This window comes from Oryza brachyantha, chromosome 11 (genome assembly GCF_000231095.2).
Source record: "Oryza brachyantha chromosome 11, ObraRS2, whole genome shotgun sequence".
Taxonomy (NCBI): Eukaryota; Viridiplantae; Streptophyta; class Magnoliopsida; order Poales; family Poaceae; genus Oryza; species Oryza brachyantha.
The window spans coordinates 8,352,635-8,374,215 of record NC_023173.2 but is presented as its reverse complement, the minus strand read 5'-3'; the positions used below and the strand labels follow the sequence as shown (position 1 = coordinate 8,374,215).

Genomic DNA, 21,581 nt, shown 5'->3' with positions numbered 1-21,581 from the left:
TTGCGTCCGGCGAAGCCTACGCCAACTCGCTCTTGCGCGGAGGCGGTGGAGGTGGCTACCAACCGCCCACTTGCGGATCCACGAGAAGCCCTTCACCCGCGGCGGTGACACAATCTCACCGACGAAGTTGCGGCGGAGCGCGCACCAGAGGGGAGCGTACGGCGCACTTCCCGACTCTGAAGAGTAGCAGCGTTGGGCTGTCCTCCGGCTGGCTGGCGAACATGGATGAGCTCGGCATCGGTGACGACGATGAACGTGCGCCTGCCCTATCCGCTGCTGCGTCGGTGTCGTCTCGGTTGCCCAGCAGCGAGACCTTGCGAGGAAGAGGATAGAAGAGAGAGCGTCGGCGTCTGTTTCCCTCCCGATGAGGAAGAGGAAAGAAGAGGAGTTAGCCTCAGGGATATTTTCGTTCCCCAAGTCAGCAAAAGCTAAAAAAATGCCAGGTTTCCTTTTCTCCCTCGGAAATGGCAAAATAAATGTTGATCCCACATCCGAAGTGGCATTTTAAATACACCAATCTACGGAGTGGCATTCTGGTGAAACCAAGTATTGGGAATGGCATAACGTCCAATTTCTCCTTGGTGATGAGTGACGACGCCTCGCCTGCCGCTCCTCCCCTTCCTCCGCTGCTGTGTGTCACTCCTCCCCGGCTGCTTCACGCAGCCGAAACCTGATCCGGACCCACGAGATGATTATCCGCGCATCGCTCATCTTCCCTTCTATTCCCTTCCCCATCACCGGCCGCTAGATATGATATGTGACGCGCCTCGATTTGGTTGCAGTATTGGTCTCTTGTGGCTCGATTTGGTTCTTCTATTACACTGGAAAACCACTTGCAGAGTGCAGGGTTCGCGCATCCAACTTACTCTTTTGCGTTGTAATTTGTGGTTTTCAATATGTGTGCCTAGAAAGGTGTTATATACCATAAAAAATATAATTTTTTTGGGAGGGTGGTGGGGTGGCAGGGGTGTCTTTGATCCAACTATTTGAATCTAGTTTGTTGCCTGAACTGCCTTTGTTCACTAGCTGAAATTATTATGTTTTAGACATCTTGTTGACTGATCCGTTCATGACACAAGAATTCATTTTCTGCAGTTGTCTTCTATACATCTCCGGGTAATGTTTGAGATGACTAGTCTCATTTTCTTCTGAAACCATGTGCTGATAATATATTGGCATATTTGCTGCACATTTGATAAAAGTAAACGAATAATTATTATTAGGCGCATTAAATAGATATTAGTTTTTTAATTTAATGATGGAGTAGTTTGGACTTGATTTTTTGATTTATGTGCATTGAGCACTTCTGCACTTGTCCATTTAGATAATATGGATTCTTCTGCACTTGTCGATTTGTGTCCAACATGAAAATGATTGCATGTTTATGTTTTTTTGCTAGATCCAATTGACTATTGCGCTCTAATTTTCTTAAATGCTTTGCAGTTATAGTAATTCTTGACAAGCTTGATGGCTACAATGGATGAGCCTCTTTATCCCATTGCTATATTGATTGATGAACTCAAAAATGAAGATATTCAATTGCGCCTGAACTCCATTAGGAGGCTTTCCACAATTGCGCAAGCACTTGGGAAGAAAGAACCCTGAAGGAACTAATTCCTTTTCTCAGTGAAAATAATGATGATGAAGATGAGGTGCTTCTTGCCATGGCTGAAGAATTGGGTGTGTTCATTCCTTATGTTGGGGGTGTAGAACATGCTTATGTTTTACTCCCACCATTGGAAACATTGTGTACAGTAGAGGAAACCTGTGTTCGTGACAAGGCGGTTGAATCTCTGTGCCGTATTGGAGCACAGATGAAAGAAAGTGATATTGTAGATTGGTTCATTACAGTAGTAAAGGTAAGAGCTTCATAAATATTAAAAATACTATGTTGATTTCTTCGGTGAGGTGACAAACCTATCAGTGTGCTACCGATATCACTGCACTTATTTTCAGGTGTCATATTCTTTGACATTATATTTTATTTATGATATGCATTTGTGTGATATTTGCATCTGTTCTTCGCTTGTCAGCTGCATTTATGAAATAATATTGATTGTTCTCCATAGTGTTACTCTTTTAACACCATCCATTATCTGATAACACTGCCGTGGTGTTATCTGATATCATAATGCAATTGTTATTTGCAGTCATGTTTTCATTGCCCTTTTCATTTAGCACCACCAGACAGCCATTAATGGACAGACTGCTTTCTGCGACTTCATTTTCTATTCAGCTTACCATCTGTTATTCTTTTCAGAGGCTAGCAGCTGGTGAGTGGTTTACAGCTCGAGTATCGTCATGTGGTCTTTTCCATATAGCATATCCAAGTGCTCCTGATCAATTAAAAGCAGAATTGAGGGCCATTTATGGTCAGTTATGCCAAGATGACATGCCTATGGTCCGCAGAGCAGCTGCATCAAATCTTGGAAAGTTTGCTGGCACAGTTGAGCAGAACTATTTGAAGGCAGAAATCATGGTGATATTTGATGATCTAACCCAAGATGGTAACTTTTTCATGCATGATGCACATAATATTTTGTGATATTTCATACCTTTTCATTTGTGACAGAATAGTTCTCGAATAACCGAAGCAGCAACTTACCAAAAAAAATGGATCAATGTAATGCAATTGCTGATTCTAATTGTATTGAAATTACTATCTGTCATGTTACTTTTTGCTTCAATTTGCTATCAACTAGCATATAGAGCTGTTTGTGTCTCGTTCAATTTGTTCAATTGTTTATCCTTCTGTGATCAATTTCTGAGGCCTTAAATCCAAATTAGGCTGATCTAAAACTCCAATGCTTTGTTTTAGAGCTTCCAAACTAAAAAAATATCAACCATCCTTATAGTAGTCCTTGAAGGTGTGTTTAGTTTGAGGACGATGTAGGTTGGGTTAGATCCATTCCTTTTTCTTCGGTCCCTGTTTCTTCAAATAGGATGGTTCTAGTTGTTTATTTGGTTTGAGGGATAAAATAAACCCCTTTTTTGTTTAGTGAAGGGATGGGGATGGGATGGACGGAGTTTGCCACGTTTGTATCCAGCGTCGGTGGCACTAGAGGTCAATCGGTCGGCGAGGAGAAAGAAGCCATGCCACCCTCGGTTGCAACGGTGAGGATGAGGATGACTAGGGTGAAGGGAGTAGGACTGTCGATGGGTAGGTGAGACGACAGGCAGCAGGCTAGTAGGCGGTGATTGATGGATGTGTCATGTGGTTCATGGCTTACACTCAACCCACCTATATTCCTCTTTAGGACCAACCGATTCCAATCATCCCCAAACCACACACCTAAGAATGGGTTAACTCCGACCCAAGCCACCCTATCCCTCCAATCAAATGCACCCTGAATGGTTTTATCATAGAACAAGTCATGAATGATCAAACCAATTAGGGCATTTATACATGTGTTGCAGCATAAATAATTTATCCAACAATATTGCTGTCTTTATTTCCAGATCAGGATTCTGTGCGCTTATTGGCAGTTGAAGGCTGTGCTACTCTTGGAAAATTATTGGAACCGCAAGATTGTGTAGCACACATTCTTCCTGTCATTGTCAATTTCTCCCAGGTAAATGGCACTGTTGCTTGGTGCCAAAATGTCATCTATTTGATATAATGTACTTATTTAATTGTAGAAAATTCTATAGTTCCTAGGGATACATTATGCTCAGAGTTGCTTTTGTTTATACGTTATCATAATTATGCCAGATTTACTCTTTGTAACTTCTTTAATAGGATAAATCATGGCGAGTTCGTTATATGGTTGCCAACCAATTGTATGAGCTCTGTGAGGCAGTTGGCCCTGAACATTCTAGGTAGGATGCCCTTTCTTTCCTTGTTTTGATTTATCTGTCAAGATCAATCCTTAATATGCACTTTCACATCAACAGGGCCAGTTATGTATAGGACATAATTTAAAATCTGATTCCATGATTTGCTTATTGCATGTCCATTTGTTTGGCAATAGAGAGCATCTAGTGCCGGCATATGCCCGTCTCCTTCGTGACAATGAGGCTGAAGTGCGTATAGCTGCTGCAGGGAAAGTTACTAAGTTCTGTAGGATATTAAGTCCTCAGCTTGCAATTCAGCATATTCTTCCTTGTGTCAAGGTGGGAAAAAGCTTTAGTTTAGCAAATATTATTCATAGGTTTGCTGCTTTTATTTCTTCCCAACAAAGCAACTCATGCCACCTGCATCTGTAGGAATTGTCATCAGATTCATCTCAGCATGTTCGTTCAGCTTTGGCTTCAGTTATTATGGGAATGGCCCCTGTCTTGGGAAAGGTTATATGCAATATATTTGTTCTTGTAAAATTTCATTATCAGTATTGCAAATTATTTGTTGGCAATAGCTTTCAGCTTCTCACTGTTCAGTTATTTAATAATTAATATGATCAGTTGACCACTGTTGGAAATCTGATCATCTTTTTTGGATTTTATAGGATGCTACGATTGAGCAACTTCTTCTGATCTTTCTTGCTTTGCTTAAGGACGAATTTCCTGATGTTCGGTTAAATATAATCAGCAAGCTTGATCAAGTCAATCACGTTAGTTTCCAACTTTTTTCTTATTGGAATCAACTTGTAATATCTTAAATTTGCTGGCCCTGTATCTTATAGTTTTTGTTTGCATAATTCCTAGTTTTCATTCCCCATCAACGATAGTCTAATTCTAGAAATCAACTCAACTATGTAACCAGATACAGCACTGTTCAACTGTTGAAACCAGTTAAGGTCAATCTAACCTAGTTTGGGCAATTGCTTTTCCAAAGGTACCATATAAGTCATCTACTCCATCTGTTTCATATTATAAATCACTTTGGGTTTGTCCTATGTTAAATCTCTTCAAGTTACCAAGTCCATAGAAAAATATACTAACATTTATAGCATCAAATTAGTTTCATTAAATTCAGCATTGAATATATTTTTATAGTATATTTATTTTCTGTTAGAAATATTGCCTTATCATTTCTAGACTTGGTCAAACTTGAAGAGGTTTGACTTAGGACAAACCTAAGGTGACTTACAATTAATATTGAATGGAGGGAGTATTTTTCATTAACAGTACACTTAGTTAGCAAAAGATGTAAAATACAGGTGTCATCATTGCTGTTAAGGCGTAGATAAGAATCATCCAGGGGGTCAACAAGGCTTCGTTCTGCTGTAAGGGCGCAACGAAGAGAGAAAGAGGGGTTAAGGCATCAGCAACTACCCTTCCCTGTTCTTTGCTCCATACCACCCACCTTTCTCCCTCTTAGCTCTTCTCTCTTCTTGTGCTCCCTATTCCAGATCCGGTCCACGTTTGGGAAGAACTCCAGATCCATTCTAGCCAGGAACATCGGGCACAAACAGAGGAGCACCGTATTCATTCCAAATCGGAGGAGCGCAGACCTGAGCCGAGCCATTGCAAGGCAGAAATGAAGGGCCTCATCATTTTGGCAGCATAATACAAGCATAAGCGAAAATTTGATTTTCAGAGCTTAATTTTGGAATTGATTTTGAGAGTTTTTTTATTGTAGTTAGACTGATAAAAACATGTATTAAAAAGTTTTACCCATAAATTATTTTTAATTGTTAATATGCCCTTTCACTTATAGTTATTATAAGCGAAACGATGAGGTTGGAAGTTGTCACGCCTAGAAATTCCTCACACGAATTTCTGAACTTAATTGTGTATTAAATCCCTATCCAGGACCAGCCAGGGTACACAAAAAGACAATGTTGATTACATAACCATCGTTCTTAGAAACAACTGAAAATTACACTTATTCTAGCGGAAATGCAGCGGAAAGTAAAAGGTAGACTAGCTTCAGCGGGTACGGCTCCAGTCCACAGGCAAAGCTTCGACGGCGAATCAGCTCATTCATGAGAGGCACCTCTATCGGACTCAACTTCTAGCTCTGGTGGAGAAAGTTAAGCAAGGCTGAGTACAAACCACCGTACTCAACAAGTAACACGGACAGGGGGGAAAATAAATGATGCATAGGGATTAACAAGGACAGGCTTAAGGTTAGTTGCAATAAAGCAGCAGTTAAACAAATAACAGAGATTAAAAAGAACACAGGTAATTGAATACAGTAAAGCATAAGTACATAACAGTTGTAAAGTACCACAACACTGTCCAACGTTACACCACGCTGCAACAGGCCCAACCGCTACTCAACGTTACACCACGTTGCAGTAGTCCCGAGTGAAAAACCAATTACTCAAGTTATTAAAGGTTCACTAATTATAGTGAGGCTGGGAGCTCGCCTGTAACCGTGGGCACGGCTATTCAAATAGTTTATACTCTGATTAGAGGTGTACTACTATACTCACAAGACACAACTCTACTACACTTGAACGTGCGCCGACATACCACCATGGTAAACCAGAAAGGAGACCATGATAGGACCCGTCACATAACCCTCTCTATTTAATCGTACCACACTTCAGGTTTCACCCCCTCCTTTACACCAAGTCGGGCAGTCCCCTCTTGTGCCTTGGTAGATCCGGAAGCAGCAGAGGCTTTCGTTACACCACGATTGCCCGTCCATACTCCATCACGCCTACCCTTGCCTCGGTACGTCAAATAGTTCGAAGTCATGCTCCAAATCCCACCTTACCCATTTCGGCATGTGGTTAGCACTTATTTACTTCCAGGGTTTCCCGTGAACCGGTCCTTAATTGCCATGGGTGCGACTCTCAAAACCATGCACCCACAGCCCACCATTATCAATATTTTAGTTGACATTAGCCCGAACCGGGTAATGAATCATTATCTCAGCTGTTCAGAACTAAGCATGATTAAATGTGATCCCATGAGCTACTTGTTCTAAGCACGGCTAAGCATTAACCTAGGCCTAACTCTAATCAAGTTACCCCTGGTTTAGCAATGCATAAAGTTGGATAAACAACGGCATAATAATAAGGTTTACCCGAAAAATAACATACAGTAAATACTTTAATTAAAACAGTGCATATTTGAATTAATAAAGCGGGGAATTTGCAATAATGGGTTCAATATGATCAAATATGAGTGTCACTTGCCTTGCTCTGGCCCCTGGGGAACTTCGGCGATGATCTTGAAGTGAACCGGCTCTTCGGCGGGGTCCGAATCTAAGCGACAAAGCACAAAAATAAATAAAACAGGCACAAACTCTACTGAAACAACAAAAGAAACTATTTTTAGTGGACTCTTGACAATTTTATGAATTTAATGAAATTTGAATGGGCCTAAACGGAGACTAGATGAATTACTTATGAATTTTAGAAGTTTTCTGGGTTTTTTAGCTAAACAGAAAAGTTCTAAATCAATTATTGCGCAATTAATGGGCTTGCTGACGTCAGCGAGGAGAGAGGAGGCTGACGGCTGACAGGTGGGGACCACCTATCGGTGAGGGAGAGGGGGAGGGAGAGACTGACACACGAGTCCCACGGGAGGAGAGAGGGAGGAGGGTGCGGTGGCGGCTGACGGGTGGGCCCCGTTAGTCGGTGAGAGGGGAACAGAGAGGGGAGCAGAGAGCGCGGCCGGCGACGGGAGCGGCGGGCGGCGGCGCACGGCACGGCGACGATGGCGCGACAGCGACGACCGGCGACCGGCGACGACGGCGCGGGCGCCGACCGGCGACCGGCGACGCGGGGCGCGGCGGACAACCGAGACGGCGGCGCACTCGGCGCAACCGAGCAAGGCGGCGGCAGCGGGCTGGCGCGACGACGGCGAGCGAGCGGCGGGCGCGGGCACGCACGAGCGCGGGTGGCGGCGGCTTGACGACGGCGTCGCGAAGGCGACGATGACCGCAGCAGGCGGCGGCGGCGACGAGCCTCGCACCCGTCCGGCGACGGCGTGCGGCTCGGCGGCGGTCGACCGGGAAGGGGGAGAGAGAGGGGAGGAGGATGGAGACGCTCACCGGCGGCGGCGAATGCGCGGGCGGGTCGGCGAGATCGAGGCGGAGGTGGCGACGCGGATAGGAGCGGGAGACCGGCGGTGGCAACGGAGATCCGCGAACGACGGCGAGGTGACGAGGCGCTGCGGCGACCGGGCGGAGAGGGAGCGCGTGGTGCTGGGATGTCCACCAGCGACGACGGGGGCGGCAATCCGACGGCGACGGCGGCGCGGAGGCGATGACGCAGCTGGACGGCGACGACCAGCGGCTGGCGGCGAGATTGAACGGTGGCGGCGAAGGGCGACAGCGCGGCGGCGACTCGAGCGAAGAGGGAAAGTGGGCGACGGCGCGCGGCGGCTCGGGATTTAAAGGGCGGCGGCGCCGGCTAGGGCGGGCGGAGGTTAGAGACTATGTCGGGTACGACGCGGTCTCGGCGGCGGCCGTTGCGGCGGCGGCGCGGACTCAGACTCGGCGCGGCGCGGGCGCGGGAGGCGGTCGCTGACAGGTGGGCCCCACCTGTCAGTGGCACGAGGGGTGAGGGAGGCGGCGCGGACTCGCGGGCGAGCGCGGCGCGGCGAGCTGGGCCGAGCGGCGGCCCAGGCGGGGGAGGAGCGCGCGCGGGCGGAGGAGGCCGGTCGGCTGGGCCGGCCGAGGGAAAATGGGCCGGCTCGGCTGGGCCGGCCCGGGAAGGAAGAAAAGAAAAGAGAAAAAGAAAAAGAAAAAGGAGGGAGGAAAATTGGACTTCGGCCCAATTTGAGAAGGAAGGGAAAAAGAAAGGAAAAAGGAGGGAAAAAGGAAAACCCCACTTTTGCCGAGTTTTAAATTAATTTGTTTGGTCAAATTTTATACTTCTGCAATTTGAATTTAAATCCAGTTAGTCGATTTGCGAGCCTCGATTTAATTAAATTAGGTTCTTTTAGAGGGATTCTTCCTGAGTTAATTAAGCCAATTGTTATTTACGGATTTCTTTTTACGATTTAAGGCTTAGGACAAAACTCCGGGTGTGACAGAAGTGGAGACATATAAGTAAGAACGAGGCAACACCATGCGGAAGGAGTCTCATTGCGGCTCTCATGCATTATTTGGGGGCATGCTTGTATCTAATCTTTTGGGCTAGTTCGAATGTTGATGGGCTTGTGTTGGCTAATCTTCTTTCTATCCCTTGTCAATCACAAGGCTGAGGTATCACCTCACCTTACTGCTATACTAATGCCATAAAATGAGGGCTTGCCACATCAACTTTACTGACCTGAAACCATGGCTCTTACTTAGTTAAGAGGTTGCTAAGATCCTAGGATGTCAAAAATCCTGAATATCATCATTATTAAAGGTGTTGAATGGCCGGTATCATTGTTAACTTCTATGCTTGGGTTATAGGCCCTGTTTGATTTAGTTTAGGATTATTATAATTTGGCTTATTAGGAGTAAGCTGAAATAAATAGATAGATTATTGTAACATATATAATCTAGAGCCCAGATTAATATAGTCTGATAAGCTCATCTAGATGTACTTTTTTTAGATTATTGTATGGTTAAAGACCCACTATCCTTGGACACTTTAAAATAATTACACATACTTGCCATTTCTTTCTACTTTAGCTTATAATAATCCAGCCTACAGTAATATGATTTAATAATCCAGATTACAATAATAGCTAGTTAAAACAAACATGACCATAGTTGAGGGCTTGAGGCCCTAAAGGGATTAAAATAAATTTTACTGTATTTTCTAAGGGGTATTTTTGTTGGGTCACTACCAGCCTACCCTTGAGGCCTTAAATACCCGCAGTAACCATTTTGTTCATTCACCCTCATCTTTTTACTTCTGCTTGTGCTTATAAGCCAAATTTAAATTTTCAACCTTAAATTTGGAGTTGATTTTGGGTTTTTCCATGATAATTTATTTTTCAGCCTTTGCTTTTAGATCAATAGGGACACATATATAAACGTTTTATTCAAAAATTATTTTTCGTTTGTAAATATGCCGCTTGGCTTTTTCTATAAACAAGCCAAACAATCACCCGCTATACACTTATTAGCAGCTCCACTGCAACAGCAACTTTACTTCTCTAATGGCTGAAAGCCTTTTCCTTGATATAAAATTTACTGAGTTCTGTCAATCTTCAGGTTATTGGAATTGACTTGCTATCACAATCACTGTTACAGGCAATTGTAGAACTTGCAAAGGATAGGCACTGGAGGGTCCGGCTTGCAATAATTGAGTACATCCATTTATTGTCTAGTCAATTAGGTGTTGGATTTTTTGATGACGAGCTGGGGGCGCTATGCATGCAATGGTTGGAAGATAAGGTATTTGCTATGCCGATTTCTACTGGATACTATACTTAGCAAATTGAAAGCAGTATATTTGCCAGTTTATTATTTCCATATTTTCTCAATCATCTATATATATCATAAAAGACATTCTATTGTGATTTACATATCTCAGTGTACTCAATTGTTTTGCAAGAAAGTCTACACCTGATTACACTTCAATTTTCTTATCAGCGCTGCAGTACGCAAGGACCTGAAAAACACATTAGCACTAGGACATGTCTAATATTTTTACCAAACTATTTAGTCAATCCATAGATATCTGCATCTCTTGTTGGATAAGCTACTAATAAAAAAACGTAATAATTATGATAGTTGTAAGTGTTAGAATAGGTATGCGAATTTGTATAGTTTTGGGTTATTTCACTCTCCATGGTTGAGACTGCAATAATTTAATCTAAATATCACTGTACCAGTTTATTTGAACATAAACTAAAATAGGACTGTCATTCTTCTGAAAAAGTTCTTTTACGATTTCATTGATATTTTGTAATGCAGACTGAGTAAGATCTATAACCTGTTATTTAATATAACTTAACTGGATTTTAATTTTAGGTCTTCTCAATCAGAGATGCTTCTGCAAACAATTTGAAGCGCCTAGCTGAGGGGTTTGGGCCAGAATGGGCGACGCAACATATAATCCCACAGGTACTGTCCCTACTATCTGAACCTGTCATTTACCTTTGTGAAATCCTCATCATGACTAAGCGGGTTAATTTGTTGTTTGGGATTTTTCAGTTAAGCAAATTGCATGGGCCTTTTCTTATTGTTGTATTGTGGAAGGCAATTAGTAATTAATGTTTTGCATCAGCGTGTTATCTTTTTTACATGTAAACTAGAAAATAATATCTTATTTTTGTAGAGGTAAACTCTGGTGCTAATCTATTGTTGGCCTTGTGAGAGATCCAACACAATGCTGTCGATAACATAATCTCAAGTTAATGCTGTTGATAGTAATCTAAGGTTAGCTATGTTCGACAGGGAATGTACAGAATACTGTTCAAACCAGCTCATTATTCTTCAGTTTTACATTTCTCGATTCCAAATAGAATCTACTAATCTAGTGAAGTGATGCATATATTTGCTCTTAGGGTTGACTCCGGTGCATATTACTGGTAGTACCGTTGATCTATTTTTATCGGTAATTATAGTACCAACAATATTAGGTGTAGTAGAAATTTAAAGGGGTAATATCATTCTTTTATTGTGATCTTTATTGCAAACAAAATAAAAATTACAAAATATTGCTAATCAAGTAATTAACAAAGTACAAAAATATCCTTTTTCTACTAGTAATATAATACTACCAGTAAAATGCACCGAAGAGTTGCCCTTTGCTCTTTGCTGTAATAGGGTTATAGCTAAATTTCCTAGCCTTGTTAGCTTAAATGTTTCTTTTTTCTAGGTGCTGGAGAAGATAAACAACCCACATTATCTATACCGCATGACCATCCTGCGAGCTATTTCATTTTTGGCCCCTGTCATGGGTGCGGAAATTACCTGGCAAAAGCTGCTCCCTGTTGTGATTAAGTCCTCAAAGGATAGGTCAACGATTTGTTAGCTGTAACTTTTTTATACTGTCCATCCTTTCAAGGCCTCACTAACATATGCATATATGTTGAAATTTTCAGAGTGCCAAACATTAAGTGCAACGTTGCAAAAGTTCTGCAGTCACTTATACCGACCCTAGATCAATCTGTGAGTACCTCAAGTGTTTTTGTCATGATCCCTTTTCTTTGTAGTGCTACACTTCGATTACAGGTTATTGGGGAATATTACGAATACTTACTCTGTAGGTCCTGGATAAGACCGTGAAACCATGCCTTGTTGAGCTCAGCGAGGATCCTGATGTTGATGTAAGATACTACGCAAACCAGGGCCTTCAGGCATGTGATCCAATCATGATGTCGAGCTAACTAGTTTTTCTGTCCGGTACTTAGAACTTGCTTCTAGTCCAAATTTTGGAGTATCTCTAATTTCCCCTTTAGATTGAAGAGTTTCTTCTAGCCTAGTAACAGAACCAGACTTAGCATACTAATAACACGAGTATGGTCCCAATCCCCCGTTCTTTTGTGTTTGATGGACATGTTGTAATTGAGCAAGACGGGAAACGTCATGCTTGTTTACACGATAGGTTGGACATCAGATTCTGCGACTTTTTTTTGTCATGTAGCAAATTTTGCTGTGTATGTAACATGACGGAGTACACATAAGCATGTCTTGTACATCCTACGTGTATGGATAAAATCCAAAGTAGATCATGAAGGTGTTTTTGAGAAGGAAAGAGATGCAAAGTGTTACGTGTGCGAGTGCGTAAGAGAGCATGTGTTGGGCCTGCGAGCCGGTGTGCATGTATGGATCTACGTAACTGAGGAAGCGTGCAACATCTAAAGGGAGGAAAAAGAATAGAAACAGAATATTCTATCTCCAACTCTTTCTCCACTTTTCTATGCTCTTCTTCAACTCCGATCTTTCTCTCGTTCAGACTCTAGCGATCGCTGGAATTATCTTGTGACCTCTTACAATGGTATCAGATTTGGGTTCAGGCATGCGTCTACCTTCGGGTGTGGGTGTTTGGCTTTTCTCGGAGGAGTATCCATCATGGCACCAGTCATGTTATCAGCACCGCTAAAAGCTGCTATGGAGTCCATGGAGCTGAAATTGCTGGAGGCAGTGGATGCTTTGTTGGTATAGCAGGGTGAGCGTTTGACACATGTGGCCTCGAAGGTGGATTTGGTGATGGATTCAGTTGGGCAAATGCAGCAGGATCAGATCGAGTTTACTCGGATGCTGAAGCGGGTTACAGCGACGCCTTCGACATTGCCCAGTGGTATGTTGTTGAGTATCCTGGGTGCTCCGCCTGAGGTTCCGCCGGTGAGTATTACCCCCCTTCCACCTCACCGCCCACCTGTTCATGGGAATATGTCATAGTGGGAGTATGTCGAGGGTGGTCGTGATGGGACAGAGCAATGGAGCCAGAAGTTTCCTCTGGTTCCGAGAATGGGTTTCCTCGTTTTGATGGCACGAATGTGCGCATTTGGTTGGATTTGTGTGAGACCTATTTTGGCATGTATTAGATTCCACTCACCTTTCGAGTATCGGCTGCTATGTTGCATATGTCTGGCAATGCGGTGCAGTGGTTTCATTCTCACAAATTGATTGCTGATTTGAGTACTTGGCAATTATTTCGGCATGCAGTAGCAACAGAATTTGAAGGCAATACAGAACGCCAAAAGATGATTGCCTTGCATACATTGAAACAAGCTGGTACTGTCCAAGAGTATATTCAATAGTTTGATTCTCTTGTTTATCAGGTTTGGGTGTTTGACCCCACTGTTGGTGGCATGTGTTAATCACCCAGTTTGTGTTGGGTCTTCATGACGACATTAGAGCAGTAGTGGCAGTACAATTGCCTGTTACTATACAACAAGCTGTTGTGGTTGCCCTGACTCAGGAGGTGTTACTACTAGAATTTCAGCCTAAACAGAGCAAGAAGTTTGTTGGGAGAATGTCATCTTTTGTGAAATCAGAGGGTGTTTCCAGTGCTGATGTGCCCTTACCCAGGTTAGACAAAGGAGAGTTGTGGAAAGCTAAGCAACTGAAAGATTATCGCCGCGCTCAGGGACTATGTTTTAAATGTGGTGAGAAATATAGTCCTGAGCACCGATGTGCTATTGCTAGTCACTTAACATTTATGGCAATGCATGACATATTCGGATGATGTTCTTGATGTTGTGGTTGAGGCTGAATAGGAGTGTCCTTTGTCATGTGTCACTGAATGCTTTGACTGGAGCTAACCATCCTTATGCTATTAAACTAAGAGCTTTGGTCAAGAATAAAGTGTTGCTGATGTTGATTGACTTGGGCAGTTCTCACAGTTTTATTGATTTCAATTTTGTGCGGCTTTTAAGCTTACCTTTAAAACCGATCTCCCCATCTATGGTTAAAGTGGCGAATGGTATATGATGCCTGCATTTTCTTGGTGGATACAGGGGCACACCATTACCTACGACATGAGAGTTGTTGCTTTAGGGGGTCATGATGCAATTTTGGGCATAGATTGGCTTGAACAATGGGGTGAAATATCTTGCCATTGGGCAAATAAAACTATGAAATTCTAGTATCACAATCAATTAATTTCTCTCCAAAGTGTTCAGCAGGAGTAGTTCCCCTCCGAGTTAACTACTGTGTCTTTATCACAAGTGCTGAAATGGCAAAAAGGGTGTGAAATTTGGGCAGCTGTACTAATGGATTCTTGTGTTTACAAGATTTTGGCAGTAGTGCCAGCTGCAGTACAACCTTTAGTTGATTCTTGTGCTGACATTTTTCAGAACACTAATACATTACCTCCTCACCGAGTCTATGATCACACTATTGTGTTATTGCCAAAGCTCTCCTCTACGAGAAGATGAGATTGAGAAACAAGTCAAGGAGATGATTGATACTACATTAATTACACCAAGATCGAGTCCTTATGCCTCAGCAGTTCTCCTAGTTAAGAAAAAGGATGGCAGTTGGAGGTTCTGTGTGGACTATCGCAAGCTTAACGCTATTACCATCAAAAGTAAATTTCCTATACTGATTGTTGTTGAGTTATTGAATGAATTGGCTAGTACTAAATTGTTTTCCAAGTTACATTTGAAGGCTGGTTATCATCAGATCAGGATGGTGGAAGAGGATGAGTATAAAACAACTTTCAAGATCAATTCAGGGTTATGCCCTTTGGCCTTACTAATGCTCCATCCACTTTTTAGTGTCTTATGAATTCTATTTTTACCCCTTTTCTGAGACAACTTGTTCTAGTTCTTATGGATGATATATTGGTATATAGTCCTGATATGGCTAGCCATTTGTCTCATCTTGAGCAAGTGTTTAAGGTTTTGAGGCACCATAAGTTGTTTGCCAAGTTATCTAAATTTTTCTTTGCCTGCAATAAATTGGACTACATGGGACATGTCATCTCTAATCAAGGTGTGAGCACCGATCCTGAGAAAACAGCAGCCATGTTGGCATGGCCCTCACCGACATCTGTCATGGAGCTACGAGGTTTTCTAGGGCTCACTGTTTATTATCAGAAGTTCGTGAAGAGTTATAGTATTATAGCTCGGTCTTTCACTTTGTTGTTGAAGAAAAAAACTTTTCAATGGACCGAGGAGGCTCAACATTGTCACGCCCAGAAATTTTACACCAAATTTCTGAACAATAGCATGTATTAAATCTCGGTCCAGGAATCAACCCGAGTACACACTATGACAAATCAATACACAGTTCCACGACTCAAAAACAAATAAAAACAATTATCTATCGAAATGCAGCGGAAAAGGAAACAAACTAAACCATCTAATCTTCAGCTTCAACTGGCGATGACGGCTCCACACCACAGGCATTCTTGACGGCGGACTGAACCTCGCTTCAACCTTCGGAACAACCTTCTTCTGACACAGGCTCTGGCACTTGCTCTGGTGGGGGAAAAATTAAGCAAGGCTGAGTACAAACCACCGTACTCAACAAGTAATACCCAACAGAGGGAGAATAATGAATGCAATAGGGTATCAAGGGATAGGCTAAGGCTAAATTGCACAAAGCTGCAGTAATTTAGCAAAACAGTAGATAAAATAGACTGAAATAAAAGTAAAGTAAACATTTAAAATAATCATCCACTGTTCAACGTTACACACGTTGCAACAGGCCCAAACCACTGTTCAGCGTTACACCACACTGCAACAGGGTCAACCCTCTGTCCAACGTTAAACCACGTTGCGACAGACCCAAACCACTGCCAACGTTACACCACGTTGCGCAGGGTCAAACCAGTTCCAAGATTGATCAGGTTATTAATGGTTCAACTAATCCCAGTGAATCTGTCAGTTCGCCCAATAACCGCGGGCACGGCTATTCGAATAGTTTTACTCTGCAAAGGTGTACAACTTTACCCACAAGACATGGCTGCCAAGCATGTTACCATGCCCCAACGTATCACCACGATACCTTAGTACGGAAACCATGATAAGACCTTTCACCTAACCCTCCCTAGACAATCGCACCACACTTCAGGTTTCACCCCCTCCTTTACACCAAGTCGGGCAGTCTCCTCTTGTGCCTTGGTAGATCCGGAAGTAGCAGAGGCTTTCATTACACCACGATTGCCCGTCCATACTCCATCACGCCTACCCTTGCCTCGGTATGTCAAATAGGGACAAGCTAGATTACGAGTCTCACCGTTGCCCATTCTAGCTTGTGGTTAGTACGTGTAAGACCTTCAGGGTTTCCTGAGAACCGGTCCTTAATTGCCATGGGCACGACTCTCAAAACCATGCACCCACAGCCCACCATAAGCAATATTTTAGTTTATTATTAATCCACATCGGGAGATTAACCATGATCAAAACCATTAAAGGTCTATCAAAGTCTAACAAATAATTAAATAATAATTGGTGAGCTAGTTGAACTAAGCATGGCTAAGCATTGCCTAAGCCTATTTTCTAGTCAAATTGACCCTTGGATGACAATAATAATGAGTGGGAATCAACGGATATAAAGGTAAATGCCCAATAGATAAATAAAGTAAATACATTTGAATACGATGCATGTTTGAATGTAAAAGCGGGGGATTTTATAATCATAGGTTCAATATGATCAAAGAAGGGTGCCACTTGCCTTGCTTAGACCCGCGAGGAACTTCGGCGACGACTTCGAGAACGAACGGCGCTGCGACGGGGTCAAAACCTACAACAAACAAGGCAAAATAAGCAAAACAGGCTATAAAACTACTGAAACAGAGAAAGAAACTATTTTTAATGGATTCTTGGCAATTTTATGAATTTAATGAAACTTGAATGGACCTAAACGGAGACTAGATGAATTAACTGTGAATTTTAGAAGTTTATCTGTGTTTTTAAACTAAACAGAAAACCTTAATTGAATTATTGCGCAATTAATGGGGCTGCTGACGTCAGCGAGGAGAGAGGAGGCGCTGACGGGTGGGGGCCACCTGTCAGTGGGAGAGAGGGGAAGTGGGCGGCTGACAGCTGGGCCCCACGGGAGGAGAGAGAGGGAGAGAGGGGAGGAGAGGCTGACACGCGGGCCCGACCGAGAGGGAGGGGCTGGCGGGTGGGACCCGCTGGCCAGAGAGAGGGAAACAGAGAGGGGGAGGAGAGCGCGGCTGGCGGCGAGTGACGCGACGACGCGGCGGAGACGGCGTACTCGGCTTCGGCTGGAGCGGAGGAGGGAGTGGGCGGCTGAGCGGCGGCGGTCAGCAACCAGCGACGGCGGCGAGGTCCGGCGAGGGCTGAGGAGAAGTGGTGACGGCCAGCGGCGAAGGAGATCGGCAGTGGCGACGGAAGGTGGTGACGGGCGAAGGGACGGCGACGAGAATGGCGACGACGAGTCGGCGTGGAGGAGGCGGAGACGGCGACGGGGTTGCACGGCTCGGAGCGGCGACGAGTGGCAGGATCGGGTGGCGACGGAGGACATCGGCCGACGGCGAGCGGCGGGGCGCACTCGCAGTGGCACGAAGAAACAGAGGAAGGGAGGAGAGCGGGCTCACCGGGGTGGCGCGGCGACGACGACCGATGCGACGAGATCGATCGGCACCAGGCGACGGTGGCGCGGCGGCGCTGTGGAGCGGCGTCGGCGGCGCGAGGGAGAGGGGGATTTATAGGTGGCGGCTACCGCACGTAGGGCGGGGAGGCGGTGACGGCGCATCGCGGCGACGGCGGCGACGGCCGGGCGGCGCGCGCACGGAGGAAGAGGAGGGGGATGCAGCGGGGCGGCGGGGGGCGACCCGGCGGGGGCGGTGCGTGGCTCCTGGCGCTTAACGACAGCACGGGGAGGTCGGCAGCGGCGGCGAAGAGGAAAGAAAGAGGGAGAGAGGAGAGGAGAGCTCACCAGCGGTGATGGAGAACGGCAGCAAGTCGGCGAGGATGAAGCGGAGGTGGAGACGCGGACGAGCGGCGGCTTGCGACGTCACGAGCGTGGACGGTGACGCGCGGACGGCGAAGTCGGGCACGACGGCGAAAAGGACGAGGAGGCGGCGAGGAAGCTCGGCGACCACCGGTGGCGACGAAGGCCGGTGGAAGGTCGGCGAAGCCGAGGCGGAGGCGACGGCGCGGCTGGACAGCGACGACGGGCAGCAGAGGGCGAGATCGCACGTCGGCGGCGAACGACAGGGCATAGCGGCGGCTCGGTGGCGGAGGGGAAACAGCGGCAGCGCGGCGGTGAGGAGGGGATTTATAGGGTGGCGGCGTCGGCTAGGGCGGGATGGCCGGTGGAGACCGAGTCGGGCGCGGCGAGGTCGCAGCGGCGGCCATTGCGGCGGCGGCGGTTGCGGCGCGGCGGCGGACTCGGACCCGGCGCACTGGCGAGGACTCGATCGCTGACAGGTGGGTCCCACCTATCAGTGGTGCGAGGGAGGAGGGAGGCGGCGCGGACCTTGCGGGCGCGGCGCGGGCGAGTGAGCTGGGCCGAGACGGCGGCCCAGGCAGAGGGGGCGCGCGCGCGGGAAGGCGCCGGCTCGGCTGGGCTGGCCTGGAGGGAGTGGTGGGCCGGCTCGGCTGGGCCGGCCCGGGAAGGAGGAGAGGAAAAAGAAAAAGGAAAAGGAAAAGGGAGGGAGGAAAATTGGACTCCGGCCCAATTTGAGAAGGAAGGGAAAAAGAAAGGAAAAAGAAGGGAAAAAGGAAAGCTCCATTTTTGCCGAGTTTTAAATTAATTTGTTTGGCCAAATTTTATACTTCTGCAATTTGAGTTTAAATCCAGTTAATCGATTTGCGAACCTCGATTTAATTAAATTAATTCCTTTTAGAAGGATTTTTCCTGAGTTAATTAAGCCGGTTGTTATTTACGAATTTCTTTTACAAATTTAGGCTTGGGATAAAACTCCGGGCGTGACAAACATGCATTTCAACAGTTAAAATTGGCTATGAGCAGTACTCCAGTGCTAGCCTTACCTAATTTTCATTTATCGTTTGTTCTAGAGACATACGCATGTGCTTTCGGTATTGGAGCTGTGGTCGGTCAACAAGATCATCCTATTCCATACTATAGCAAGACATTGGGACCTCATAATCAGAAGTTATCCATTTATGAGAAATAATTTTTGGCTATTATGATGGCTATTGACAATTGGCGTTGTTATCTCTCTCGAGGTCCATTTACTATTCGAACTGATCACAAAAGCTTATGTCATTTGGATAATCAAGTGTTGGGTACCGAGCTGCAACAGAAAGCCATGACTAAATTGCTGGGCTTACAGTACACTTTTCAATATAAAAAAGGGCAGTGAGAATGTCGTAGCAGATGCATTATCCAACATTCCTTCTCATTCTTCTTTTTGTGCAATCTCTGTGGTTCAACCTGTGTGGATTCTAGAAGTGGTTAATTCGTATGCTATTGATTCTCAGGCTCAGAAGCTATTGGCTGAGTTGTCTTTTCATTCACCCAATCCCAAGGACTATTCTCTATCTGATAGTTTCATTAGATACCAAGGTAAGATCTGGATTGGGTCGAATAGTGGGTTACAGTCCAAAATTATTCATGCTTTTCATGCATCCTTGGTTGGTGGCCGTTCTGGGATTGCAGATACTCATCAACGCATCAAGAAATTGTTTACCTAATCAGGACTCAAATCTGATATCGATAGTTTTGTCAAACAATGTCAGGTTTGTCAACAGGCAAAACATGAGCATGGTAAGTTGCCCGGGTTGCTGGTTCCCTTGCCTATAGCTAAAGAAGCTTGGGCGGACATCTCTATGGATTTTATTGAAGGGTTACCACGGTCTGCTGGCTATAATTCCATTTTGGTAGTAGTTGACAAATTTACTAAGTTTGCCTACTTTACTGCTTTGAAACATCCTTTTACAGCCCCTCAAGTTGCTCGTACTGTTGATAGGGTTGTGTTTTGGGTTGATGGTATTCCCAATTCTATAATGCTAGACTGAGATCATCTGTTCACTAGCAAATTCTAGACTGAACTGTTTGCTATGTGGAATACTCAACTGCAAATGAGTACATGAATCATCCCCAAAACCGACGGGCAGACTGAGAGGGTTAATCAATGTCTTGAGATGTATTCGCGCTTCATGACGCAAGCCAATCCCAAGAAATGGCATGGCTAGCTTCATTTGGCTGAGTTCTGGTAAAATTCCCATTATCACACTTCTTTGGGTTGTTCACCTCACAAGCCTTTGTTTGGTGTGGATCCCCATTACTCTCAGGTTCCTGCCTTGCATCATGCTTCTCATTCCGACGTCCATGATTTCATCCATGAGCGTCAACAACTGTCTGCATTCTTGCAACACCAACTTGCTCGTGCCCAATTGAGGATGAAAAATCAAGTTGACAAAGGGCATTCCAATCGCAGTTTTTCAATAGGAGACTCTGTTTTCATAAAACTCCAGCCATATGCTCAGTCTTCAGTGGTCAATAGACCATATCCTAAATTGTTGTACAAGTTCTATGGTCCATTTGTTATTCTGGAAAAGATAGGGGCTGTCGCTTATCGATTGGATTTGCCAGATTCCAGCTTAACTCATCCTGTGTTCCATGTACTCAACTCAAAGAGCACATACCTGATCATACTCCTGTATTTAAGTCCTTACCTGCGCCTGTTGTTTTGGATGCTGCGGATGTGGTGCCTGAAAGAGCACATACCTGATCATACTCCAGTATTTGATCATCGTTTGGTGAAGAAAGAAGCCATCCTTGATCATCGTTTGGTGAAGAAAGGTAACTCTGTGCATGTTCAAATTTTGGTGAAATGGGCCTCATTACTTGCTGATCATGCCACTTGGGAAGATTATGAAGTCTTGCGGGCACGTTTTCCATCTGCTCCATCTTGGGGACAAGCTACTGCACCAGGAGAGGGCACTGTTACGTGTGCGAGTGCGTAAGAGAGCATGTGTTGGGCTTGCGAGCCGGTGTGCGTGTGGGGGCCTTCAGCCCAGTATGGATGTATATAACCAAGGAAGCGTGCAACATCTAAAGTGAGGAAAAATAATAGAAACATAATATTCTATCTCCATATCTTTCTCCACTTTTATTTGCTCTTCTCCAACTCCGATCTCCTTTCTCTCATTCAGACTCCAGCGATCGCCGGAATTATCCTGTGACCTCCTACACAAAGTTCTACTTAGGTTTGATTAGGGCTACTCGGATGGTATCCATATTTGTTTTCCTAGTCTTAGTGTGATAATGGGTACTCGATTGTATAAGTGCAAAACCCTAAGGGATTGTTTGGCAGGCTAGGAGCTCAGCAGGAAAAAAGGCCTGTCAAGAATTTTGCTATTTTGCCCTCTAGCTCTTGACGAGAAATTTGCTATTTTGCCATTGTCAAAGGTGTGTTTTGTCTATTTTGTCGCTTCAGATATGGGTTTCACTAAACGTC

The 21,581-nt window shown here is 44.8% G+C and overlaps 1 pseudogene; it reads left to right on the top strand.

Annotated features, from left to right (window-relative positions):
* Positions 1-648: 648 nt before the first annotated feature.
* LOC102717380 lies at positions 649-12,507 on the top strand (annotated as a pseudogene).
* Positions 12,508-21,581: the final 9,074 nt, after the last annotated feature.